This window comes from Ovis aries, chromosome 11, assembly GCF_016772045.2.
Source record: "Ovis aries strain OAR_USU_Benz2616 breed Rambouillet chromosome 11, ARS-UI_Ramb_v3.0, whole genome shotgun sequence".
Classification (NCBI taxonomy): Eukaryota; Metazoa; Chordata; class Mammalia; order Artiodactyla; family Bovidae; genus Ovis; species Ovis aries.
Window position 1 is genome coordinate 16393398 of NC_056064.1, and position 27372 is coordinate 16420769.

Consider the following 27372-nt stretch of genomic DNA (forward strand, 5'->3'; position numbering starts at 1 on the left):
ACTTTTTGTTTGTTTGTTTTTTTACTGTCTTTCTTAAACTAGATCTTAAAAGTTCAGCCCAATTTCCACATGTGTCCCCTCACCCTGGTCGATTCCCCTGTGGGGAACCCCCTACCACGGGGACGCTGCTGTAGAGCCTGAATCATTTGGCCAGACTCTCTCTGGACTATTTTCTCCTCCTGGGTTGTCCCCAGGTTGCCAAGCCTCCCTGCTGGGCACTCCTCTCTCACCACCTCCACTACTTTAATCCCATTGATTCAGAGCCTGCCTCCATCCTCCTTTCTCCCCATTCCCTGAGCAGCAGAAGGAAGAGACGTCTTCAGAGTTATTGATTCCCAAGGAACTCACAGGGTAGCAATTTCTTCCTTAATTAAGACCATCACGACAAGCCACTGGTATCGGGGCCAGTGAATCAGCTCTCCTAAAGTGAAGAGGGAAGGCAGAAACAAGGGTGGGAGATAACTCAACTGTGGTTTCTCATGCCATCGGAGGCTGCAACTTAGCCAGATGTGGCTGAGAACAAGCCCTGGAGAAGAAGCACAGCTAGCCTTGTCTTTTTTCTTTGTGTTTTTTTTTTTTTTTCTTTTTTTGAGTCGGATGTGTGATGACACATTTGAAAGGCAATCTTTACCCAAACCTTATTCTCCAACCACCCCCACCCCCACCCCCAGCTAGTCTCCTCCACCACTCTCCATTATCTGCCATTAGAGATAAGATGACAGGAGATTGTCAGCATTTCCAATTCAAGCGTTTTCTTCTGTCCATTCTCTGGGGAAATTATGTTGAACATCTTTTTTATTGACTTATTTATAAGTGTAGAAAATGAATTGCTTAAAGGTTTGTGTTGGAGCAACTCTGATGCTATCAAGGTCACTGATGCTCCCTTATGGGCGGCAGCTTTGGCTGGAGGGAAGATGCCAGGGTCCGGGCGGGGTGTCAGTTACATAGACCGGCCTCCCTCTCCCTATCGGGTGGTGGCCCAAAGCTCTGCCTGGATTTAAAACAGGATCAGCCATGCAAGCCCCACTGGCTGCTCCCTGTTTCCCCTGTCCTGCAGGATGGAAGACGGTGCACACATGGAGGGGGGGAGTCGAGCCCAGGCAGGGGTCCCAGGTGCCCCCTGCTCCCCCCAGGGGTGGACCCACTAGCTCTGTCACTTTCTCACCTTGACTGCATTAGCCAGCTATTTGAGCATCAGCTCCCTGGCCTGTGAAGTCTAATAGGGATTCCCTCCTGGGAGGACTGAGGAATGATGAAGAAGGAGCCCCTGGCATGCAGCAGAGCCTCCAGGAACGTCTGTCCTCCTTCCTTCTGTTCCTGAAGAAAATGTCACAGCTGGAAGTGCCCTCAGAGACCACCTAGTCCAGTCCTTCCCTCTGGCCACCAGGAGTCCAAGGCCCGGAGAGAGACAGAGATTTGCTGTGGTCACCCCATGGGGGAGGGGCAGAACCCGTTCCCTGACTCCCTATCTGGTTCCCACCCCCTCCCCCACAGAGCCTCCCTTTGCCCTGATTGATTGGCAGGTACACTTCCCCTAAAATGCACGTGTCCCTAAAATGAGTGCGCAAGTCCAACTCTGCAGACAAAGATCCATATGCTCAAGGGCTATGAAGTGGCAACCCACTCCAGTACTCTTGCCTGGAGAATCCCATGGAGGGAGGAGCCTGGTAGGCTACAGTCCACGGGATTGCAAAGAGTCGGACACAACTGAGCTGCTTCACTTTCCCTTTCATGGTCTTCCCAGTGGTCACGTGCCATTGTGAGAACTGGGCTGTAAGGAAGGCAGAGAGCCAAAGAATTGATGCTTTCGAACTGTGGGGCTGGAGAAGACTCCCGAGAGTCCCTTGGGCAGCAAGGAGATGAAACCAGTGAATCTTAAGGGAAATCAACCCTGAATACTCACTGGATGGACTGATGTTGAAGCTGAAGCTCCAGTATTTTGGCTACCTGATGTGAAGAGACAAATCACTGGAAAAGTCCCTGATGCTGGGAAAGATTGAGGACAGAGGAGAAGAAGGTGACAGAGGATGAGATGGCTGGATGGTATCACCGACTCAATGCACATGAACTTGGGCAAACTTCGGGAGACGGTGAGGGACAGGGAGCCCTGGCGTGCTGCAGTCCATGTGACTGCAAAGAGTTGGACACGACTGGGCAACTGAACAACAACAAAGTCCAATTCTTGTATCCACAGGTTATCAGACAGGACACTCTTTAAAAGAGAGATGCTCTGGATGATGACCTGTGTTCACAGGAACCTCTTAGTCAAAGTTTGTTCTTTTTGGTGTGGTTGTTGCAAATATAATTTATGTAAAGTGGGACACCCAACTCCCCCACCCTCAGCCCTTTTTCATCCACTTGAACATAGTTTCCTGCCCAGGCTTTACTGGCTTTCTAGCTCAGAACCAGGGTCAGTTTGGCTGCTTCAGAGAGTCCAGTTTGGAACTTAAGGCTTTGGCAGTTTGTTGGCCCTTGGATGGAGTCAGTCCTTCCTTCTCACCTGCACTCAGGTGAGAAACTCTTCTCTTGGGTCTGCTGGCTGGACAGTCCACCGCACTGCCCATTTCCTCTCTCTGGCACACACATCTGCTGAAGGACAGGATTCTCGCTTCCTTCTGCATGAGGCTCCTATCTGCATCACCCATGGCTTTGATCCCACAGGGAGGCAGGAACAGAGGCTGCACAGGGCGTGGGGGTTGTGGCTTCCATCTGCAACGCCCTGAGTCAGTCCAGTATTACCCCCAAAACAGTAAGGGACAAATTGTCTGGCTGGAAAACAGAGATAATCTGTCTCAATTATGCATGAGTTCAGCAAATTAGGGCCCAGCAGGAGAAAGCTGCCTGTGTTTTGATTAGGGAACAGATGTGTCCACGTTAAGAGATTCACACAGAAGCTTCCAGCATGAACTTCAGAACTGACCTTCCTAGCAGGCATGTCCATGGCAAATGATCACAGTGGGGAAGGCAGGGTTCAGTGGAAAGGAGAGGCGGTGGGCAGCCCTGGATCACCCTCAGACACTGGGCAAGCTGGACCTAGCACACCTGGCAGTGTCTCCAATACCAACCCACTGGCTGCTCCCAGCAGGGGCTCACACAGCACTGGGTCCTGGGCGGAGGACAGTCTGGCCTCTGATTTTGATTGAGTGCCAACTCTGTTTTGGGCACAAGATCAGTCTAGAATGCACTGGAGAAAGAAGTGGAGAAGCAAAGGAGGGGTGGTCGAGCCTGATTCTGGGGGAATAGGCTGTGGGAGAGTCAGAGCAACAGGAAATAAGGGATTGGAAAGGGGAGGGGGCTTCCCGGGTTGGTTGGCAAGGGTTCTGGGTGCTTTTGCTTCTGCGTCTTTGCCTTGACATCTTTGCTGCAAGCATTTTTGCAGCATTTTCATCACGTAACTAATTGGCCGTAAGGCAATTTTGCCGTAAAAGAGAAATTTTAAAAGGGACATTAAAAAGGACATAATGAAACATGAGAAATGAATAACAAAATTAAAAAGACTTTACTGTGAAATAGAACATATTTAAATACATTTTAACTGTCTGTGGGATCACAGCAATCCAACACAAATAACTGATTTTATTTTGTGGACTGTACCCATGTACTTGTCTTCCAAGTCTTTCATTCATAGCATTTTATACATATAATTTTTTGCTTTGTGGATTCATCCTGTTCAGCATTTGCACTTTTCCTTTATTGATAAAATATCTTCCTCCCTAAGAGAGTGTCCGTTTCCAAACGCTAGGATGCATGTTTATAACTGAGCTTTATATTTGCATTGTAACCACCTCAGCACGGCTGTGTATTTTGGAGTTGATGTGTGTACATGAATGCTCAGTAACTCAGCTGTGTCCAGCTCTTTGCGATCCCATGGACTGTAGCCTACGAGGCTCCTCTGACCATGGGATTTTCCAGGCAAGAATACTGGAGTGGGTAGCCATTTCATTCTCCAGGAGATCTTCCCAACCCAGGAATCAGACCCTCACCTCCTACATTGGCAGGTAGATTCTTTACCACTGAGCCACCTGGGAAGCATTGACAGACGTTCCAAAGTTCTATGGGAAATATGAGTTCAGATCTACAAAGCCCTTAGCCTCTTTCTCCTCCAGTGTGGTGGGTTTCAAAATAAGACAGCAGTTGCAATGATCTGGGCCAAATCACCATCATCTGTTGCTGGATAAAGCCATCAATCACATTACTAACTAGAAGGATGGCTGACATATTTCAACCAGTTGAAACCAAACCACCAAACCAAGACCAGGCAACTAGTTATTTTATCTTTTGTGGATTAACTTGCCAATTATTTATACAACAAACATCTTCACAGCAAAGAAGCGTAGGGTGGAAATAGCAGACCTTTTGGACTGGAACAGTTCTCTTGGCGGAGGGGAAACCAAAGAAGGTTTCCAGGGGCTGGGGGAAAAGTGCCAGGACAGGTCATCAACCAGGTTGGTGTCAGCTAAGTCTCAAGCTGCGTGAGCTGCAAAGTGGCTCTTTGTCACCTTTGCCTCCAACCCCCCACTAGGACATCTCTCCTGGGGCCCCGTCTGGGATGTAGGGGGAGGGATGCTGGGAAGTGGCTTGTAGCCCAGCCCAGCTGATGTCAGCCAGGGTAACCACACCACTCAGAGGAGAGGGGAAGAATGAGGTAGGAATGACACAGGTTTGGAGGGCGGAGTAAACAGAAGAGATCGGGGCTAGTGGTTGTGGCACAGTGAGGGCTGCCTTCCAGGGGCCCATAGGACCTTCTACCTTAACCTCGGGGCTTCCTGGGGAGCACTGGTGGTAAAGAATCCACCTGTTGATGCAGGAGAGTCCCAGGAGACTCAGCTTCGATCCCTAGGTTGGGAAGAGCCCGTGGAGTAGGAAATGGCAACCTGCTGCTATATTCTTGCCTAGAAAATTTCATGGACAGAGGAGCCTGGCAGTCTGTGGGGTTGCAAAGAGTTGGACACAACTGGGCAACTGAACATTGCATTTCAAAAGGAGCCGCTGGACTCTGAACACTGTCCATACTCTCAGGACTCAGCACCAGGGTAAAAACACGTGGGAGGCAGCCAGTGGGATGGAAGTGGAGGGACTCAAACGCGGGACCTTATTCTTGCGAGCATGGGAGCAGCAGCCTGACCCGGCTCAGCCGATCTGCCCCTCTGACGCGGCCTCTCCACACTGCCCTTCTCAACACCGGGAGGGGCTGCTTGGTTGTTTGAGCCGTGAATCACCTAAGAGACTCTTGACAGCCCTTAGCAAGGCACACCTGTGAACGCTTTAGTCCTTCACCCAGAACACAGAGAAGCAGCAGCAGCAGGAGTTTGCCTGTCTTGTTTTGGATGAATTCACATTTCTCTCACGCTTGTGCAGGAAGAACTCATTCTCTCATCTCAAATCAAACAGATCAGGCTTCCACTCTTCGGTCCACAGTTTGATGGCTGTGTGACCTTGGGCAAGTCACTGAATGTCTTCGACCCTTCATTCCTTACCTGTGAAATTGAAATAATAGTCTTTACCCTGAAGGTGCATTGGGAGGATGGAGAGGCGATCGCATATAAAGTGCCTGTGAGTAAGGCACCCTGGGGCTTCCCAGGTGGCGCCAGTGGTAAAGAACCCATCTGTCAGCGCAGGAAGAGACACCGGTTCAATCCCTGGGTCAGGAAGATCCCCTGAAGGAGGGCATGGCAACCCACTCTAGTATTCTTGCCTGGAGAATCTCACGGATAGAGGACCCTAGCTGGCTAGGCTATGGTCCATAGGGTTGTAAAGAGTTGGATGAAAATGAAGTGACTTAGCATGCACATAAGGCAGCCAATGATGCTGTTTTCAAGCATTCCCGAGACAGGGCAGAGCCCTTGGAGGAAAAGCTTTGCAAGAGCAGAGCAGAAGCTCAGAGGCTGAACACAGAGCAATAAGGGGGATCCATGTGCCCAGCCTGATGGATCTGAGCCCACGGAAGTGCTGCCACCACCGTCCTCATTGGCCTTGAATATGCAAAGTTGAAGGTCCCTGCAAGTTGAAGATCCAATGAATCCCAAGCTGAAAGGAGCTGGGAAAGCTTAAAGGTGTTCCATATGAGGAGCTGGTTGACAGACACAAGGAGACAGAGTCACTGGACAGGTGATTTAGAGAAGGAAGGATCCGATAAATCTGAGACCTGCCAGTGGTGAGAATTATGTGGAGGTAGAATTCATGGCATTACAGTAGGAACTTTGCCCCCATCTGAGCTATTCAGGGGTGCCTGCCTGGTGCGGGCATGAGCTCCCTGTGCCTGGAGCCATATCGATAGTGATTAGATGACTGCTTGCCAGAGTTAACCCAAAGGAGTTTCTCTAGCTCATGAGTAGCTCATGAGAGCTGAGAGGGCTTTGAGATTATCTATAACAAGGGGAAAGTGTGGCCAGGATTCAGGGCTCACAGGGGAAGGGTCTCTGCTAGGAGCCTTGCCCTGGAGGTCATCTGTACAGGTGCTACTGTGACCCTCTACATAACCCTCTGCAAGAGGTTTTATCACCCTCATTTCAGAATAAAGAAATAAGGGTTTCAGAGGCCAAGGCATTTCCCAAGGTCACAGAGGCAGTAAGTCCAGAGCTAGAGGCTGACCTCTGAACTAGTCTCAAAACTCCATTTTTGCTTAAACAAAGAGGACCCAGAAGGCCCAGGCCCAGATCAGAAGATGGAGCGTCCAGACACGTTGTCACCCAACTTTCTGTGTAGCTCACTTCCCTTCTCTGCGACCTGGTGTGAACCTTGGCATCTACACTAAAGGCAGCCCCCTGTGTCTGCTCTTGCAGGAATTCACAACACCTGAGAAAAACTGTTATGCCCAGTGTCCAAGTCCCCAAAACTGAGAGAATAAGACGTCCACAGCAATGCAAAAGCATAAAGGGGTTTATTGCTAGCTCGAGCTAGGGCTCAAGTCTCATCCAGCACAGTGGAGTCTTGACAAGAGCCCTGAGCTCTGAATCACAGCTGCTTATATACAGGCAGTCTTTTGTCTCAGCAATAGTGTAGTTGGCATGCGGTGATTGACTCAACCTTGCGTCATCGTGGTGATTGATTTAACCTTGGCCTCATCAGGGAGGACCTTGGTGTCATCGGGGACCTTGGTGTCATCGGGGACCTTGGTGGGGCTTCCCAGAATTATGACTAATGCTTACAAGAACCTGAGGCTTAGGCCTAGTGTGGCCTGTCGAGGCTGTCATGGCTCAGGTCAGGTCCCAACAAAAACAACACTTGGATTGTGGAGCAGTTCGTGATTTCCAAAGCACAGTGTCCCAGACTTCTATCCTGTGGGTCAGATAGAAATTACTATTTCACAGATGGAAAAACTGAGGATTTCCATGAAAGAAGTAAATAGTTACCAAGTCCTATGATGAACGATTCACTACTTCATCTCAATACTCAAGGCAACACCGGAAGATGAGAAGCATTGTTAAATATTAAAGACTTCCCCTTTGCCCTGGTGGCTGAGACAGTAAAGAATCTGCCTGCAGTGCAGGAGATCTGGGTTTGATACCTGAATCAGGAAGATCCCCTGGAGAAGGGAATGGCTACCCACTCCAGTGTTCTTGCCTGGAGAATCCCAGGGACAGAGGAGCCTGGCGGGCTACAGTCCATGGGGTCGCAAAGATTTGGACAGGACTGAACAACCAACACTTTCACTTCTGCATTTTTGCTAGGTATTGTTCACGCTTTCCAGATGAGGAAACAGAGGGCCAGAGAGCTTCAGTGTGTTATTCAAAGTGAAAGAACTAGAGAGAGGTAAGAGGCTCTGCAGAGCCCCCAGGGCCTGCCCACCCGTGGGCCACATCCTTTTGGGGGAGTGGTGACCTCTACCTTCTAGTCATAGCTTTAGGGTGAGACCAGTTTCTGCAGATGTAGCCCTTCAGGATGGGGGAAACAATCCATTTACCCAAGAAGAGGCACTGTCCTAACAGCAGGACCTGGAATGGGAAAGCACCTAGGAAATGGACTGGGAGAGAGACTTCATCATGAAATGATGAGGACAGACCCAAAGCAGGTCCTGAGCAGAGCGCCCCAGGCTGCCTCACAGAGAGCACAGTGGCAGAAGGGACTAGGAGGCGGTCACACAGGTGGCTCGGGTCCCATTTTTTGCAATTACGGATCCTGTTTAAAAGGATGCTCACCTGTGCCAACCTCCAGGCCCCCAGCCTAGCCAGCGGGCTTCACTCAGCAGCCCCCTGCGTTCCCTCCCCCTTGCCCAGCGGGTCAGGCCGTGGCTGCCCAGCAGAGGCCTCCTGCTGCTGCTGCTAAGTCACATCCATTGTGTCCGACTCTGTGCGACCCCATAGATGGCAGCCCACCAGGCTCCCGTCCCTAGGATTCTCCAGGCAAGAGTACTGGAGTAGGTTACCATTGCCTTCTCCGCAGAGGCCTCTTGCTGCTGCTGTTGCTGCTAAGTCGCTTTAGTCATATCCGACTCTTCGTGACCCCATGGACTGCAGCCTACCAGGCTCCTCCGTCCATGGGATTTTCCAGGCAACAGTACTGGAGTGGGGTGCCCCTGCCTTCTCTGCAGAGGCCTCCTAGCCCCGGCCAAATGGCACAGCCTGTGGGGCCAACAGGCATTGCTCCCCAAAGAGGCTGGTGATGGGAGACACGCAGAGCAGCAGCCTGGATACTTCACGGGCATTTTAATGGGCCAGGTGGCAGGGCTCCCAGGAACTGGAATAAACTTCAGGTCTTATGAGGAGTAGTCAGGAGGTGTCCAGAGTACGTTATGATCCTGGGGGCAAGAAAGCCAGGATCCAGCCCCAGTGATGCCATCAGCAGATGGTAGGACGTCACAGTTCCTTATCTCCCCAGATTCAGGTATCTCTGCCTGTACAATGAGGAGACTGGACTAGCAGATTCTCCAAGACCCCCTCCAGCTCTGACTCCCTGATCAGCCATCCTTGCCCACCTCTTCCTGTCCTGGTGGGTAACCCCCGGCTCCGTGCATTCTGCTGGGCAGGCTGACTCATTGGTGGTATGTCTCCCGGATCAGGTGGGGCCACGGTTCTCTTAACCACCATGGAATCAGGTCGTCCCTGTCCCTGCAGTCACCATGACTACAGCGTCACTTGTGTCCACATGGACCTCACTCCAGGATGACTGACTGTCTGGTTCCCAGTAGCAAAGCTGATTAGCCCGTGGCCCTTCTTACCTCCTACCTCCTTGTGCAGGGTGCAAGGAATGACTCAATTCTGCCTAATTATTATCCTTTGAAATACATTCCTTAGCAGGTTAAGATGCTGGGGCCTCACCAAGTCCCAGAGGCTTTTGTTACCTCCCTCTTGCTCAGGAAGCAAAATGTTGTATGGATTCAGCCAGACCTAGTTTCCCAGACTCAGACCACCTCTTAGCCATGTGACTGTGTTGATGTGACTGAATCCTAAGCCTCTCATCTGTGCTGTGCCTGCCTGCCTGGTCATGTCTGGCAAGCGTGGTGAGTCTCAGCTGCCTTTATGATATTATTGTCATTACCACTATCATTCACATTCCTGGCCGACATAAGCCAGTGTGCCAAGGCCAATATCAGCACCGTCTCTTTCAGTATCTCTGATGGGCTTCCCTAGTGGCTCAGTGGTAAAGAGTCTGCCTGCCCGTGCAGAAGACGCGGGTTCTATCCCTAATCCAGGAAGATCCTCTGGAGAAGGAAATGGCAACCCACTCCAGCGTTCTTGCCTGGACAGAAGCAAGAACACTGGACTCCAGTGTTCTATCCCGTGGACAGAGGAGCCTTGTGGGCTACGATCCATAGGGGTGCAGAGAGTCAGACAAGACTTGGCACCTGAACAACAGCAACAAGCTCTTACGTGAAGACTTGACTTTTCAAAAGGAGACCACTATCTTTCTGGCACCTACACACCCAAAAGTGGAGGGGAAGAGGCTAGAATTCTCTACGTTTTTGGTTCCACAGGCTTATTCCCAGGACCTGAAGGTCAGTTCTAAAGCACTCCTGTAATTTCTTCCTGGCGAGGGGGCAGCCTTCTGGAAACAGAATTCCTTGCTGTTTCAGATTCCAAAATAAGAACCCAAGTGAGGCCAGAAGGCACATGAGTGTGAGACAAATAAAGCTCAAGCTTCAAGGCCCCTCGTTTGCTCCTGTATCTTTCAAAGCCAAGAAAGAGCCCCCATCCATCCATCCATCTATCCATGTGTGTGCAGGTGGAAAGGGGGCGGGAGTGGAAACAGATACGACTGTGGACTCACTGCTACCCTCTAGTGGCCGCTGACAAAATGCCCCCCTCCCCCAGCTACCCCACCCCCCAACCCCCGCCCGTGGAGGGTGGTTTGGCTTGCACAGGGGAACATAGTTGGGCCCCCTAATTAATTGAAGCGCTCGGGTAATCCAAAAACTGCTGGAGGGTCACCTTCTGAGAAAATGCTAGAGCATAGCGTATCTATGACTTAAATGATGCCGGAAGAGAGTACATTCTCCTGGTCCCAACACCAGGATGAGCCCAGGAGTGACTTTAATGTCTCATTCTCCCGTTCTGGCTCGTATCTCTGTTCATTCCTTTCTGCTGCGGCGGTGTCTCTTCTGTGTGGAACAGCTATGCTCATAAGCCCGACATGATTACCCTGTGTCTGCAACACATTTATTAATGACCTCCCCCAGATCTAACAGCCGAGAAAGCCCCCAGGAGAGGCCGTAAGAAGCCAGATTTCCCATCGCCAAGATGGTCTCTGCAGTCGAGCTTGTAATCAGCGCTTGGGTGGTAACAAGCTCAAGGAATAACAATCATTAACACATGAATGTTGACTACCGTTTGTTTCTCTGATTCCCCGGCTGTGCTGAGCTGTAATGAAAATTGTTTTCTCTCCAAAGCATAAAAAAACGATCTGGTGTCACCTGGTGTGTTCACAGATGTGCTGATTAATTGTAACCTAGAATGTCACAGTGACCAAGCCCCCAGCTTGGCTCTTGGGCAAGACGAGTTCCTTGCTCACTCTGGGTGATCATAACCCAGGTCGTGGGCCTGAGGTGGGGTCGTGTCTGACAGATGGTTCATCAGTGCGTGTGCCCAGAGACCTAATCAGGCAAGACCCCTGGCCGGACTGTCAGACCCTGGCCTTCCCCCTCCTTAAGGAAATTGTTAAATCCAAGCCTTTCTAAGCTGAATGGCTGTGATCAAGCCGCCCAGAGGCACTCGTGATACAGCAACTCTTCCATGTCAGTGAGCCTGAGACCTAACTGGGTGCTTATTAACTTGGAATTCCTGGGCTCCACCTAGAGAGTCAGATCCTGGGAACCTCAACATGGCCTTAAAATCTGTATTTTCATAAGCCTCCCAGATGGTGTGGATACAGGTATCTGCATAGCTCACTGGGGCTCAGACACCAAGGAAAGCTCCCCAAACATGGGGGGTCTGTAACCCTGCTCTCAGGATGCCCAGTGGGAGAAGAGGGAGCAAGAAGGGGCCCAAGTGTGGCTGCCACCAGTCTCCTCCCTCTCTGCCACTGGAACAATTTTGTTTCTGTCTGCACAGCCTGGGGACCCAGGGCACGGTCCTGGGACCTCCCTACATGAGTTCAAGCCACTTACAAGCGTGTGACCTTAGGCAGGTACTTCACCTCTCTGGCCCTCAGCTTCCTCTTCTGTAAAATGAGATGATGACAAGAAAAACAATAGTTGCTAGCTCATAGGATGTCTGTGGAGATTCCACAAGTCAGTGTGTGCAAAGCATATAAAAACAGCATCAAGAACATTCTAAGCATGGAGCGCACAGTAGCTGTTATAACATTGTCTATTTTATGTGGTAATGAGAGTTACGTTCTACTCACCTCATTAGTTATAAGCTTTAATTTTGAAAATGAAGGTGCCACTATTTTATTAATTTATTTTATTGAACTATAGTTGATTTACAATGTTGGGTTGGTTTCTGGTGTATGGGAAAGTGATTTTATACATATATTTTTCATATTATTTTCCATTATGGTTTATTACAGGATAGAATTCCCTGTACTTATATAGTAGGACCTTATTGTGATTCTATATATATAATAGTCGGCATAAACTAATCCCAAACTCCCAATCCATACCTCCCCAACCCTCCTTCCCTTTGGCAACCACAAGTCTGTTCTCTGTGTCTGTTAGACTAGACACTAAACTTTTTGTTTCCTAAATAAGTTCATTTCTGTCACATATTAGATGCCTTGTATAAGTGATATTGTATGATATTTGTCTTCGTCTGACTTACTTCACTTGGTATGATAATCTCCAGGTCCATCCATACAACTGTGAATGGCATTATTGCATTCTTTTTCGTGGTTAAACAGTATTCCATTGTGTGCGTGCGTGTGTGTGTGTGTGTGTGTGTGTGTGCGCATGTGTATGCCACGTCTTTATCGATTCATCTCTTGATGAACATTTAAGTTTCTGCCATGTCTTGGCTACAGTGAATTCTGCCGCTATGAACACAGCGGCGCATGTATCTTTTTGAATTACGGTTTTGTCCAGATGTATGCCTAGGAGTGAGATTGCTGGATCACATAGCAACTCTGTTTTTAGTTTTTTGAGGAAACTTCATACTGTTTTCCACAGTGGCTTAAAGGTACCACTGTTTTTAAAAATAGTCTAAAGTATTAGTCCAATGGACCCATTTTATAAGTGGAGAAACTAAGGCTCAGGGGAAAGAACAGCTGCTGGAATCACACAAAAACAGAACCGACCCAGACGGGACAGAGCTTGGCACGCTCCTCCCCTCCTGGAGGAGTCACGGGGTTGGCCTTGGCTCCGTCTTACTTCTCTGAGCCATATTTGGGGGGCCACACAGGAGGTCGGCTGCCACCAACCCACCACTTCCCCTCAAAACCCCCGTGGTCAGATTTCCTCTGTCTCCCCTTCACTCCCACCTTCAGTCTTCAACTATCATGACTGAAAAAATAAGCTCCCGCTCTGGAGATGTGTGGAACTTCTGGTTTACTCTTGAGTCTCTCCACTGAGGTTTTCTGAGCTCAGGTGTTAATAAGAAGTTTAGACTAGAAAAGGAAGACAGCCTTACTTTATTAGCCCTTCTCTAAAAAGATCCCAACAAAGCCAAAATGAACTTCAAAGCTGTTCCCTGCACACAACCTGTCTGGAGTCTCAGGCCAGTTTTCTGCACGGAGGCTGTGATGGGCATCCTCGAGAGTGACCTGCAATAAGCTGGATTCCTTGCGTCGTTCCCCCGACATTGCACCCAAGCTGGGCTGTGCTCCCGACCACTTATGGAAGAAGTGATGCTGTGAATATAAAAAGACTGGCTTCCAGCATGGTTGATCCGTCACTTGCTTGTTTCCTTTGTCCCTTGGATCAGTGAGTGGCTTTTGGAGAGGCCGTGTCATGGGCAGCCTTTGGGAGAGGCCACCGTTATGAGAAATAAGCTTCCCATCCACAGGCATGTGAGGAGCTTAGAAGTAGCTGCTCCAGCCCCAGTCAATCAGGTCTCCAAATACAGCAGCTCCTGCTGACCCCCTGCCTACATGCTCACAAGGGCCTCTGAACTAGAACCACCCAGCTTAACTGTCCTCAATTCCTGACCCATGGAGACAGTGTGGGATAATAAATATTTATTGTTTCAGCTGCTAAACTGTGGAGTACTGTGTTCCATAGCAGGAGATAGTTAATACAGGAGCTATGAGGGTTGGAGGACCAGACTGTTTCTAAAAGCCAGGAGATGACATCGAGAAGGGATGAGGGGCTTCATCAACAACCGGGGAGACTGGGAGGAAGGGATTAGAGGTCCCCAGATCCCTGTGGTGCTGGTACGTGCTGATATGTGAAGGTTTTGACAAAGATGCCAAAGCTGAAAGCCTGGATCCCTCCCCATGCTAGGGCAGGTAGAGGGGTGAACAGGAAATCAAACACTGTGTAACAAGAGGGACTTCCCTGTGGTCCAGTGGTTAAGACTCTACCTTCCAATACAAGGCCAAAAAACCATAAGATAAAACAGAAGCAATCACTGTAACAAATTCAATACAGACTTTAACAAGAAGAAGAGCATGCAGACCTGGTCCAGTCAAGGGAAGGGAGGATATCAGGCAAACAGTCCCAAAGAGGATGACCCCTGCTTGATGGACGTGGTCTTGGGACCAACCCCAGACCCCTTGGATGTAACAAGAATGGACAGAGCTGCATCCCTGTCTCTGAGGAACCCACACCTAATTCAGTCCCTCTTAGTACCAGCTGGACCCGAAAGTGCTATTCAAAAGTCCCTGTGTCCAGGGTCCCCTCCAGACCAATTAAATCAGAGTATCTGGGGATGAGTCTGGATACCGGCACTTTATAAAGTCATTCTAGGATATTCTGCTGTATAGTTGGGTCGAGAATGACTAGTCTGACCGAAGAAACCAGCACAGCAACACACACATGCACACACGCACACACGCACACACGCACGCATGCACACATGCACACATGCACACACGCACACACCCATCCTGTGATGAGGAACTTTGGTCATTTCCAAGTGAGTGATACAAAGGCAAGTGCTAGGTATGCTTAGAGAAGACGACATTGCAGGGGGAGGGTGGTCTCAGGGGGCAGCTCCCAACATAGCTCTGGGTTCCCCTCGATTGGAGCCAGCTGGACATTGCCCTTGGCAGAATGGGGGCAGAGGTCCAGGCAGCATCAACAAGTGAGTCTCAGAGTGACGGTCGGCGGCTCCTTAAACCTCAGGGTTGGTCTTGGAAACCAAGGGCAGACTAAGCCTGCAGTGGAGAACCCCAAAGCCCCGGCTGTGGGGAAGGGAAACAGAAGCCAAGGGTCAGGTAAGGCCTGAAACAGGAGAGGTTTCACTGAAAATAGATGGTGGAAGGGAGGAGCAAACTCTCCGGGCACTGAGACTCACCCAGCATTTCACGTTCTTTGTCTGGACTTATTCCATGGAAACCCATGGGTGTTCATATCTCTACTTGCCGGTGTGGAAATGGGGTTGAAAGAGGTTAAACCCATGGGCCTGAAAAAGCCCAGGACCCATGGAATAGCGTTGGTGCCAGAGCTGTGCTCAACAACCCTGGCTGGGGACGTCTCTGGCTGCCTCGGAATCTGCTGCTGAGGCCCCGAGACAGCCTGCAGTTCCCCAGAGGAAGGCCCAGCAGCAGCCGAGGGCTGGTTGAGAAACCAGACCGCTGCTTCTGGGTCTTTCCTGGCAGCAGGACATTCTCCCCTCTGCCATCCGTGCCACCACTTGAGCTAGGGCACAGCTCCAGAGCAATTTCTCTGCCCCGTGAGCATCCCTTCTCACCACCCTCCCACCCAACCCATGCTGTTTAGGCAGCCACGATCCCTTGATTTGTTTGTTCATCATTGGCTCACCCTTGTATTCAGTGTTTATGAGCACCCATGGCACACTGGACCCAAATCCACTGACCTGGGAGAAAAGAAAGCATGGCACCTACGGTGGTGATGGGCTTCCCAGATGGTGGTAGTGGTAAAGAACCCGCCTGCCAATGCAGGAAACACAATGAGGCCTGGATTTGATCCCTGGGTCGAGAAGATCCCCTGGAAGAGGGCATGGCAGCCCTCTCCAGTATTCTTGCCTGGAGAACCCCATGGACAGGGGAGCCTGGTGGGATCTAGAGCATAGGGTCACACAGAGTCGGACACAAGTGAAGTGAGTTAGCGTACATGGTGCTGATGCCGGAGGTGGGCACAGAGGTTGGAAGGAAGGAAGAAGGAAGGCTTGGAGAACAGACCAAGGACGCGCTCCTGGGGGAGCAGAGAGTAAGACCCCAAGGAGATAAAGGGCTTCTCCACGGCCACACAGTCACACCATCAAATAGATGACAGAGTCAGTGAATTTGGGGAAAAGTGACGCTGTGACTCAGGGAGGAAGACAGAGCAGTCCGTGAGATAACGAGAAACACAAGGCAACCTTTCTAAGACCACGTGACCTCTCTTGGCTTGAAAATTCCAGTTCCCAGCAGCAAGATCATAAAACTCCTTAAATGGTCTTTTGTAATGATATGGGATCCCATTCAAAAAAAAGAAATCCATAATTCTTGGTCATTAAGCCAATGTCCTAGAAAGATTGATATGGGCAGTACAAAGTCCAAGGGGTGGAAGATCGCTTGGTCTTGTCAGCCTCCTGTCCCCAACAAAGCTTGCCCTCTGCTGCCCCTAATCCCTGCCACACTCCTCCGCACTTCTCAGCTTTCTCAGGTAGGAATTCAGGGACTGGATTGAGGAAGAGGAAGATGTGACAGGAAGCTGGGGAGATGGAGAGAGCTTAGGGACACAGGGCCATGAACCCGTATTCTCTGACGTTTTTAATTAAAGCTTCACTGGGGCTCTGCTCTACTTACTGTGTAATTATTGCCAAGGCCTTTGAAGCTGGGAGTCTCTGTATTCATCTGAAAGTTCTGAGCAGTCGCAGGTACAGAGGAGTGTCGAGATGGGACTAGAGTAGTACAGCATGAAGGCAAGGCTTCAGGAGCCAGAGAAAGCTTTGTTTGCATCCAGTTCTCAACCATGTAACCTGACAAGGCTGTCTGTGGCCTTTTGGGACTCAGTTTCCACCTCTGGCAAATGGGAATGATGCCTGCCTGTGAGGTATGTGAGATCCCATGTGTCAAGCACCCAGCCCTGTAGGAAGACACCTCCTAGAGCTTGGACAGGGACTGATGCCTAACACAGGGGCAGAGAGGGGAAGCAAAGCCTCTAGGCCACTGCCTGAGAAGTGGGAAAACAGACACTAACCGGAGAACATCGTGGAGTTCTGCTCCCCAGTTTCCTCTTGCTTCCTCCCCACCTAGACCAGGGGAGGTAGGATAGGAATGTCCCACGCAATGAGTGCCCGTCAAAAGTTGTGAAGTTGACCTTAACTGCTCATCTGCTCCTAGGAGCTCCCCCTCATTCTTTATTCTCAGCAACGATACTCATGGACAACCATTTTAGAAATTGTATTTTAAAATATGAACAAAAGAACCTTCACTGTTTGGAAATTAAGAAATGCTTTCTAAATAATCCTTGGCTCAAAAAGAAAATAAAAACAAATTACACATTACCTAGAAAGTAATAAAAAGGAGAACACTCTCAATCAAGGCCTATGGGACCTAGCTAAAGCTATGCTCAGAGGACATTTAATAGCTTTCGATGCTTTTATGATTTCTGTGTGTGCGAAAAGTTGAAAATAATTGCCGTAAGTATTCATCCTAAGAAATTAGATAAAGAGCCATCAAATAAATGAAAAACAATACAGGAGGCGTGATATAATGAACACAAAATTAATGCAATAGAAAGCAACACAAGTATTCTACCTTCACCCGGATCAGTTTCTCGTCTTCTGGTATCAGACCTGCAATGTCAGCACCCTCTTCTCTTATACTCGACCCCCAAGACTCTCGTGTTAAAGGCTAGCTAAAAACAAGTATTGATGAGATGCCTTTCTTACTTTGTAGGACTGACTGATAAGACTTTGATAAAATGCAGCAAGCACTGGGCTGGACAACAGGATGCATGGTGACCCAAGCCCACCATTGTCCCCTAGTTCAATTCCCCCCCTGGACCTCAGCTTTCCTATCTGTGCAGGAAGAACCTGGGCTACCTGCTGGCGCTGGCAGTGGCCAGCTGAACTCCACAGTGAAAAAGGATACAGTCGTTTGGGGCATTACTTTCTTTTTTTGGCTGCACCCCATCTGAACTGTGGCTCTCCAGATCTTCACTGTGGGTCACGGGCTTCAGAGCACGTGGGCTCTGGTGCATGGGCTTAGTGGCCTCGTGGCTTGTGGGATCTTAGTTCCCTGACCAGGAACTGAACCCATGTCTCATGTACTGGAAGGCGGATTCTTAACCACTAGACCCTCAGTGAAGTCCCTGCTTTTTAAAGAGAACTTAGGAATCCAGAATTGGATGTGAAATCTCCCACTTTTTCATGTTGGCTCCCTAAAGAGGTGGAGAATAATTAGAAAGATAGATCTGTCTGGGAACCAAGTAAATCTCATCCACAAGTCAGAATTAACCCACAGTTAAAGATCCGTTAGAGATCTCTGCTCTGGTTTAGCCCATTTGATGCAAAAACTCCTGCTCAAAGACTTGACTAGAAAAGTCGGAGTTCACACCAGAGACTGATGGGTAGAGCCCAGACTCAAATACAGACTCCACACTGCTCTTGACTGCGCTGTTCTTCCAGCTGGAGGCCTGTTTAAAGACAAGAGATCTGAATTTTTCCATACGCTCATTCTCACACTACCTACCACTAAACTGAATTTCCCCCAACTTCTCATCTCTACAGAAGGAGACTGAAACCCAGAAATAAAAACAAGATATGCTTTCCTCCCATGCAATGTCAAGGCTAGGAACAGAACCCAGGCCTCCTAACTCCCAGTCTAGCCTTGTTCTCACCGATTTCTGAAGCACTCAAAGCTCTCCCTGGGTGAGGGTTGTGTTCCGCTTGTAGTGAATTGTTGAAATATCCTGTTCCCAAGCATATCCGACCATCAGAACTGTGGTCCCTAGGACCAGCCCCATAAGTCATACCACCTTAAATCTTCCCTCTGCAGGGGTCTGACTCACCAGCCTGGCACATCGCTTCTCTCCTCTGATGGATGATAAACAGGACTGCAGCAGGCACGAGGCCCCACCAGCCACTTCTGATTTGTCTGCTAATTGGAGCCGGAGTGAGGCTGGCATGATGCCGTCTGTCAGTTAGCAAGCAGTGGGGCGAGGCAGGGTGGGGAAGGACAGAACTGTGAGATCAGGAGACCAGACTCAGATCTGCTGCTTATGAGTTGATTGACCTTGAAGAGGAGGTTGTTCAAGTTCCCCAAACCTTGCGTTTCTTATCTGTGAAGTGGGAACCATCAAACCTGCCCCATAGGTGTTGCCAAAGTCAAAGGTCAGAATGGAGATTAGAGCCTAAAACAGACCCCATCCGATGACCTGGCTCAAAATCATAAATGGTGCCCATTATCTGCATGGTACAGTCCAAAGTCAGTGCGGGTGGTGTGATCTGGCTCCAGAAGTCTCTACCGGTGACCCTCTGTTTTACCTTTCTCCTCTCTTGGTAGGAGCAGCTGACATTTATGGAACACTCACTCTGCGCTAAGCTCTTTACATTCATTAACTTACGTATTCCTCCCAACACTCATATTATTTCTGACTTGACAAACAGAAAGAAAAACAAAAGCAAGCTTGGGGGCTCAGGGAGCTTAAAGAGCTGGCCTGAAGGTTCCTCAAGTGAGTGAGAGAATTGAGATATGAACCAGAGATCCTTACCTATGACATCATCCCACCATCCAAGAATATTCTGGACCCCACCTCACTCCCTGTGAATTCTTCTCAAACAAGTCGCTTACTTCTTTGCCTGCATCTCTTTGCTGAAATGTTTTTCCTGCTTGGAAAGCAATGCTAGGCAGACTCTTGCTTCAAGATCCAATTCCCCGTCCCTCCTCCCTGGGATCACACAGGTGGGTCCTCTCTTGTCTCCCTCCTCTTGGCTCCAGAGCCTAAGGTGTGGTAGCCTGAGATAATTCTTATCGCACCAAGTGGTAACTCATGCTATCAACACAGCTGGGTTACCGTTCAAGTCAGTGCACTCTGCCGGCTACTATGACAGGCACGATCGCCTCAGATATTGAAAGCTCTTGTTTTACTCATCTTTATATCTCTGGCCACAGCACAGCAGCAAACCTAGTAAATGCTTCATGAATCCTGTGATAGGGTTGCGGGGAGAGGGAGGAAGGGAGCAAGGGGTGGGAGAAATAGACTTAGGGATGCATTTATTCAGTGAACAGTGTGAGGCGAAGGTCAGCAAATTATGGCTGTCTGGTGTGGAGCCATATCCAGACCATAGCCTGTTTTTGTGCAAATCGCAAGCTAAGAATGGGCTTTACATTTTAAAAGGCTGACCCCCAAAGCGAACAAGGAGTATATGACAGAAACATACATGTCCCCAAAGCTAAAATATGTGCTGTCTCACCTTTTACAGAAAAAGCTTGCTGACCCCTGATCTAAGAGGGTGAACAGAAGAACATCTTATAAGGAACGTAAGAGCATAATCATCAAGGAACAGGTGCTCCCCTGGCAGCCCAGTGGCTAAGAGTCGGTCTTGCAATGCAACGTTTGGTCTCTGGTCTGGGAGGACCCCACCTACCACGGGTCAGCTAAGCCCATGGGCCATAACTAGTGAGACCGTGCCCCCCAGAACCCTGCTGCACAAGGAGAGAAGCCAGCTCAATGAGAAGCTTGCACACCTCAACAAGAGAACGCCCACTCACAACAGCGAAGACCCGGAGCAGCCACAAATATAAATAAATAAAAACAAGGACCAAGAGGGGATGCGCACTCTCCAAAGAGAGTGAACTTCAGAATCTGGGTAGGAGATCAGGAAATATCAACCTTGGAAACTGAAACCAGTGAGATGAGATGAGTCACCCGCCCAGGATGCAGGCCAGGAGAGGGATGGTTTATCAGCGTCCCGCCTAGAAGGCTGGGCCGGGGCTGTCCCTCTGTCTCTGCAGAGGGTCTCTGCGGAGGAAGGCATCCATCTCCAAAGCAGCTACAGGAAGATAAACTGAAATCTTGGAAGCTTCCACCTGCCTGTGAAGAGGCAGAATTATAAAGACAACTGTTTTCAGAGACTAACAGAATCACTATGGCAGAGGGGAAATTAGGAGTGAGACCCCAGCCTGTGAAAGCAGAAGGGATCCTGAAGAGCTTGCCCAAGTGACCCAGGTCCCTTGAGCAGCCTTCTCAGTGAGGACTTTGGGATGAGTCCTTCCTAGTCTGGCTATGGAGATCCTGTCTCTGGGACCTTCCTGGAGGTTCGGTGGTGAAAACTCCACACTTCCACTGCAGGGGCTGCAGGTTCGATCCCTGATCAGAGAACTAACATACCAGTTCTGTTTAAATTAGATCTAAAAATCCAATTCAACTTAAAAGACAAAAGGTCCTTGTCTCCCCCTTTGTTTCCATTTCCTGTTTCCTAAAGGGGCGTTTGAGGACAATTGGACTCCTACAGGGAAGCTGATATGTCCCATCCAGCTGGTGTCTTGACTTCTATTTCCTCAGCATAACAACCAAGATGACCAGGCACAAGATGTTTGTTCAGTACCTGCTGCACACCAGGTGCTGGGTCAAACATGTCTGATTTGCATTATCTCAGAGCTCAGCATTACTGTCCCCATGGTACATCGGAGACACCTGAGGCTCAGAGAGACCAGTGAGCCTATCCAGGGGCGCAGAGCTATAAAGTAGCAGATATAAAGAATGAAGGTTGGGTCCAGTCTCAAAATCTGTGGTTTATTGGCTCTGATGCCTGATTCTTTTCATAATCACACATATACCCACCCACCCACACCCACACCCACACGCACACCTGCCCCCCCGCCACACACACACACACTGACATCTCAGTTCTTTGTCCAGTCTCAATTCTGTCTTCTACTCCTAGCCCCCAGCATCCTGGGATCCTGACCTAACCCCAGATAGTGTAACTGGAAACTTTAATACCTGTATCCATTTTATCAAAAGTCTATTGGTCACACGATAAATGCAGAGATAAAACGGAATTCAATCCCTTTCTCACGGAGCTTAAGGTCTAGTGAGGACGGTAGACCAATAAACTAAAACGCAGAGTGGTGGGTTGATATCACGAGGCAGGACTGTTGCTTGCCCTGGTGCTGACATAGCCTAGGCCTTGGACCTTGAGCTCCCAGTGGACTTCCCTGAGAAGGTCACACCATCTAGAAAGAGTTGACAGACTAGGGAGAAAAGAGTTGGTAGGCAGACCAGCCAGATGGATCAGGATGTGCTAAGGCTGGAAGGCTTGCAAGATTTGATGTCTAAAATTCATTTGGATCAGACAGAGCTTAAGCTGAATATGAGGAAGTGGTGGAAGCCAGGTCACAGAGGGTCTTTGCAGCATGCTGAGGAGTGAATGACAATCAGACACCACTAAAGGGCTTAACTAAGAAGTGATACAACCAGACTTGTAAGTTTACAAGAACCTACGGCATCATGTCGGAGATTGCGATGGCACCCCACTCCAGTACTCTCGCCTGGAAAATCCCAGGGATGGGGGAGCCTGGTGGGCTGCAGTCCATGGGATCACTAAGAGTCAGACACGACTGAGCGACTTCACTTTCACTTTTCACTTTCATGCATTGGAGAAGGAAATGGCAACCCGCTCCAGTGTTCTTGCCTGGGGAATCCCAGGGATGGGGGAGCCTGGTGGGCTGCCATCTATGGGGTCGCACAGAGTCGGACACGACTGAAGCGACTTGGCAGCAGCGGCACAGCAACACATATCGGCTTCCCAGGTAGCCCAGTGGTAAAGAATACACCTGTCAGTGCAAGATATGTGATAGGCATGGGTTCAGTCCCTGGGTTGGGAAGGTCTCCTGGAGGAAGAAATGGCAACCCACTCCAGCATTCTTGCCTGGAGAATCCTGGGGCAGAGGAGCCTGGTGGCTGCAGTCCATGCTTTCACAAAGAGTTGGACACAACATGGCAACTGAGCAGACACGCATGGCATCGTATGGGCGAATGGATTGAGAATAAAAGGAGATCGGTTAGTAACAGATGAAGATATTTAAGCTGGCGAAGAAACAGAAGCATGGGAAGAAGGCTAACTGCAAGACAGTTGGATGAGAACTTCCTTGGAGGTCCAGTAATTAAGACTCCGCCCTTCCAGTGCAAAGGGTGCAAGTTTGATCCCTGGTTGGGAAACTAAGATCCCATTTGCAGTGCAGCCCAAGGAAAAAAGACAGCTGGTGATAGAATCAATAGGCTGTTAATTGGATGTGAGAGGTGAAGGAGGGAGAGGAGCCTAAGTCAGCACCTTGCCTGGCCCTTGGCAGCTCTCTTTCTCCTCCAGAGCACTGAACTCGCCTCTACATCCCCAGCCACTGATTGGGCCTCACAATTAGCACCCTGACCTTAGTATTACACCTTCCTAGCACTAGAGCTGATATGCCCTGCCCGCCATATTGAATTGCCTTGGCAACTATCACCAAACTCAAAGTTACCAACTCATGTTCAATGTCCTCTGTTAAACTCCTTGCCACTTCCTGGACCAGCCATGAGTAACGCTATTTCCTCAATCCCATCCTTCCCGGTCCAGCTCTCCTCACCTTCTCCACTGAGCCAGGCTTTGCATATGCAACCACCCATCCCAGCTCCCATGCAGCCAGCTCCGCCCTCCACCTCCCACACCACCACTCGAAAGCTGGAAAAGAGGGCTAATGTGGTAGATTCAGAAGCTCTTGACAGCTAGGAACAATGGACCTGAACCAACAAGATGAAATTTAGCAGAGATAAATGTCAAGTCTACATACTGAGCCTAGGAATCAATCACAAGGACAAGATAGGAAGAGCTGATTTGCAGTAATGATAAAGGCAACATCTAGGGGAGTGGCTGATTAGCTGGCCAAAAGCCAAGTAGTTACCAAGAGCATGAGACAGAAGCTGCATTAAGAAAAAAGAGTCTGAACACAACCTGAGGCCAAATCAGCAGGAGTAGAGTATCCAGGTTAAGAAAGATAGCTCCGACAGGCAGGACGTTTCTAAATCCCAAATAAAACAGTGTCCATGGACCGTCCTCGTGGTGCAGTGGCTATGACTCTAAACTCCCAATAGAGGGGGCCCAGATTCAATCCTTGGTTGAGGAACCAGATCCCACATGCCACAAATAAGACCTGGCACAGTCAAATGAAAATAAAATAAAGCATTCAGCTATTGCACGACCATACAAGCATGTTCAGAAGAGTAGCAGAAATGAGGTGGTGAATATCTGGAAACAAATTCAAGCAATATACAAGAGAAGGGATGGAAAGATGGTTGTCAGACCCTGGTGCTCAATTAATGCTAACTACTGGGCATTATCGGGCTTCACTGGTGACTCAGTGGTAAAGAACTTCCTGTCAAAGCAGGAAATGCAGGTTCAATCCCTGCGTGGGGAAAATATCCTAGGAAGGAAATGGCAACCCGCTCCAGCATTCTTGCCTGGGAACTCCCGTGGACAGAGGAGCCTGGTGGGCTAAAGACCATGGGGAATGCAAAGCGCCGGACACAACTTAGCGACTGAACAACAGCTGCCGTTATTTTGTCCCCTTTCCGCAGTGGTCTAGTTCCTAGGGGATTTTTCTGCAGTTGAGGGCCTGCCCCTCGGAAAGGCCAAAGCTCCACCCCCTTCCTTAATGGCACCTTTCCCTTCCTCCTGATGGGAATGGGAGATGGGAGCTGTTGCTAAGGCACCTAAACTGCGGTCTTTTAGACTCAGGTTCCTGAAAGGCTGGGGGGTGAGGCAGGGAGGGGACGGTCAATATAATTAGGGTCTCTTGTGGAGCATCCCGATCCTGGAATGTGGAGCTGGGAGTGTCCTTAGAGCTGAATCACAAACGAAGGAAGGAACTGATTCAGGAGAGGACTGTGGCTATCTGAAGGTCACTGATTTTTTAAAATAAATTCATTATTTGGTTGTGCTGGGTCTTAGCTACGGCACTCGGTATCTTCGACCTTCCTGGTGGCAGGTGACATGCAGACTCATAGTTGTGACATGCGGGATCTCTTTTTATTTGCAGCCTGGGAACCCTTAGTTGCAGCATGGGGGATCTAGTTCCCTGACCAGTAATTGAACCCAGGCCCCCTGCATTGGGAGCCTGGAGACTTAGCCACTGGACCACCAGGGAAGTCCCTCAAGGTCACTCATTTTGATTCTGCCATCCGACTATCTTGCAGCAGAGTGGGGATTAGAGTTGAGATCAGTCCAAAGTGCTTTCTGGCCTCTTTCCTCCTACCGCAACCACTCACTGACCTCCAAGGGGTTGCAATTAAAAAAAAAAAAAACAACAACAACAACAACAAAAAACCCCAACCTGTATAGGCTATGGGGGACAGCAGCAGAGCACACAAGATTAGACTCAACCCAAAGGCTCTCTTTTATCAGCACAGTCACCGCTGTTGCTAGAGAGGTGAAGTGAGTCAACATCTAGGCCGATTTTCCTGGGTGCTCTGACTCCCGGGAGAAACCTTGATCCACCCCCTCACTGCTGCCTGCAGAAGCAGATAGGATGTGCTCCCAAAGCTCAGTATAAGCTGAACCTCCCCCACCCAGCTCCCTTGGGGACATCCCTGCTTTGGTCTCTAGCAACAGCAGCCCCAGACCAGGTATGAGATGGAGGAAGTAAAGTGTTGCCTTTCATGACCTTGCTTCTTTTCTCATCACAAGTTTTAGCTTCAATAATCCAGCAATTTCACCATCATTACCACTTTCTCATCCCCCACCCCTGCCATGGGCACAGCACCACAAGGTCCACCCTTGATAAATCACGTGCACCTCCACCATCTCCTCTGACCCTCACAGTCACCCCGTCCGGTGGCCCATGGGGATGCTGAGGCCCGGAGAGGCTTCAGGTCTGGCGGCGCTCAAGCCAGGTCTGGCTGACTCACAAGGTGTTATTGGTTTTGCTTCCTCGGGAAAACTGTATTTCTCAAGTGCACCTTCCCTGAGTTATAAAGTACATTCATGACAGAACTGCAATTTCCCACTTTTGCAGTTCTAGGATAAAAGGCTCACCTCAGATCTGCCAAAAAAAAAAAAAAAAAAAAACCAAGGAAGAGGGACATGGGGTGTTAGAACACACACAGACCGGAGGCTAATCCGGGGTTACTCTACTTGAATGACCAGAGAATTAGAAGGTCGCAGAAGAAAACGAAGAAATAATTGAGGCTAACCCATTTTGAAGATGTCAGCACCAGGAGCCAGAGGAAAAGGGCTTATTCCACAGGGGCATAGAGCTGTTTAGTGGCATGGTTGGGATTATAACTTGCATCTCTGGGTTGCTGCTGTTCCATGAGCCTGGAATAGGCCCACTCTGGTGCTCTGGAATCTATTGGCTATAGTTTGCCGCTCTCCTGGGAGTGTTCAGGACTGGTTAATTGCCCTTGCCTTCTGCCCGGAGCTTTGTTGCTGTTCAGTCACTCAGCTGAGTCTGAATCTTTGCGACCCCATGGACTGCAGCACGCCAGGCTTCCCTGTCCTTCACCAGCTCCCAGAGTTTGCTCAGACTCGTGTCCATTGAGTCAGCGGTGCCATCCAGCCAAGCCTGGAGTTTGGAAGCCCCCTTTACGCTGAGCTGTGCTGTACCTCCACATTTCCACAGGCAGGTGTACCCCCGTGGGTCCCTGGAGAAGGTGGGCAACACCTTTCCAGGCCTCCAGGGTACCTGGGCTGTGTCTATGTCCCCTCCCACCACCAGGGCAGTAAAGGAACACCTACCTAAGGTCCCCACTGCACCTTTCTAGGATGGCACCCCACCTCGCTCTTGCCAACCAATTACTCGGGAACCGGGTCCTCTATGCTTGTTCTAGGACACCTTTTGTAGAGAGTCTGTGTCCACATAATGTCACCTCTGACCCTGCTATTCCGGTCCTGTCTTGTCCATCCCCTTTGCATGCCCCTCCCCCTAGGTTTAGACAGTAGCTGGAACCCACTGGATTGGCCACACCCCCACAGGGGGATATCATCTCTTGGCATCAGCCTTCACCCGTAAGGACTTCCCTTCCCCCTCACTCTCACCATTCAGTCAGCAAACAGGCAAAGGCATCGGTCAAGGACACTCAAGCCCAGTCTTTCCCAGTGCCGATGTTCCTGTCGTTGACCCTCGCAGCCCCCTCGCCGCCCCTCGCCTGCCTGCCCCACCCCTCCACCCAGTGCCACAACTACACAGAAGAACCCAAAGCCCGGCCCTTAAAATACAAGCTCTGAGGAGCTAGTTCTTCAGCCTGCCCTGTGACGAAAAGTGAGGTGAAGTTCCCTGGTCAGATGAATTTGAAAAACACTAGATTAAACAGAAGGTCAGCAAGATTCTTTACTGCAGAATTTAAACGTGTTCTCCAAGCAAATAATATCGAGTACTCCAAGCAAAAAATGATCGAGTAATTTGTGTTTGCAACACAAATGTGACCATCCTGAAAGACCAATGTCTTCTAGAAATACATTTGAGCGAGCATTTGTTTAACTTCTTCCTGGGCCCTAACAGTGATGATTTTTTTTTTCAACTTTTTACTTTATATTGGGGTATTGCCAATTAACAATGTTGTGATAGTTTCAGGAGGACAGTAGAGGGACTCCCCCACGTGTATCCATGTATCCATTCTCCTCCAAACTCCCCGCCCATCCAGGCTGCCACGTAATAACCCTGATGAGTTTTGACACTGCCACTTACCTGCTGTGTGGTTTCAGCCAAGTCACGTTCCCTCTCTGGGCTTCAGTTTCGTCATCTGTAAAAGCAAATAAAAGCAAGGTTGGGTTTGGTTGAGAGGGTCGTTTTCCAGTTCCCTCCTCTGTATTTTCTGGCACGTCCGCAACCTGGCATTAGGGCAGTGGGAATGCTCCAGATGGAGAACAAGGCAGGGCTAACAAGACGCGAACACGATGAGACACAACGGAT

General features: G+C 49.6%; 1 long non-coding RNA gene across 2 annotated transcripts; it reads right to left on the reverse strand.

Annotated features, from left to right (window-relative positions):
• Positions 1 to 4253: 4253 nt before the first annotated feature.
• On the reverse strand, positions 4254 to 27372 carry LOC121820556 (uncharacterized). 2 transcript variants are annotated; one of them, XR_009595321.1, is made up of 4 exons: positions 27291 to 27372; positions 27148 to 27202; positions 7149 to 7278; positions 4254 to 5477 (listed from the first exon to the last, which is right to left on the reverse strand). It is a non-coding gene; the product is annotated as an uncharacterized LOC121820556 (long non-coding RNA). The 2 variants fall into 2 exon arrangements; XR_006061094.2 differs by lacking the exon at positions 4254 to 5477 and having other exon boundaries at positions 6862 to 7278.